Source organism: Palaemon carinicauda, unplaced genomic scaffold (genome assembly GCF_036898095.1).
Source record: "Palaemon carinicauda isolate YSFRI2023 unplaced genomic scaffold, ASM3689809v2 scaffold334, whole genome shotgun sequence".
In the NCBI taxonomy this organism is placed as follows: Eukaryota; Metazoa; Arthropoda; class Malacostraca; order Decapoda; family Palaemonidae; genus Palaemon; species Palaemon carinicauda.
In genome coordinates, this window is record NW_027171020.1 from 66,245 (window position 1) to 66,615 (window position 371).

Sequence of the window (371 nt, forward strand, 5' to 3'; positions counted from 1 at the left end):
CTTAATGCTTGCTTTCCCAATAACACACACACACACATACACACACACACACACATTCACATTATATATATATATATATATATATATATATATATATATATATATATATATATATATATATATCCATCATATTCACTTGATGATAATACTTAATATTTTATTTCTTACAAAATTTCGTACATGGAAATACAGACAAGTTTTAAAAGTGCTTTTCTAAAAGTGATTTTTTTCCTTGTAGGTAATTATATATCAGAATTTGAGTTGATAAGATGGAAGCAAAGTAAATTGTGGTATATTTCGAAAGTATGTAAGCTGTGAAGCTGTCTTTGTAGGAGGTAATTAATGATAATGAATTTTTTTTTTTACAGATT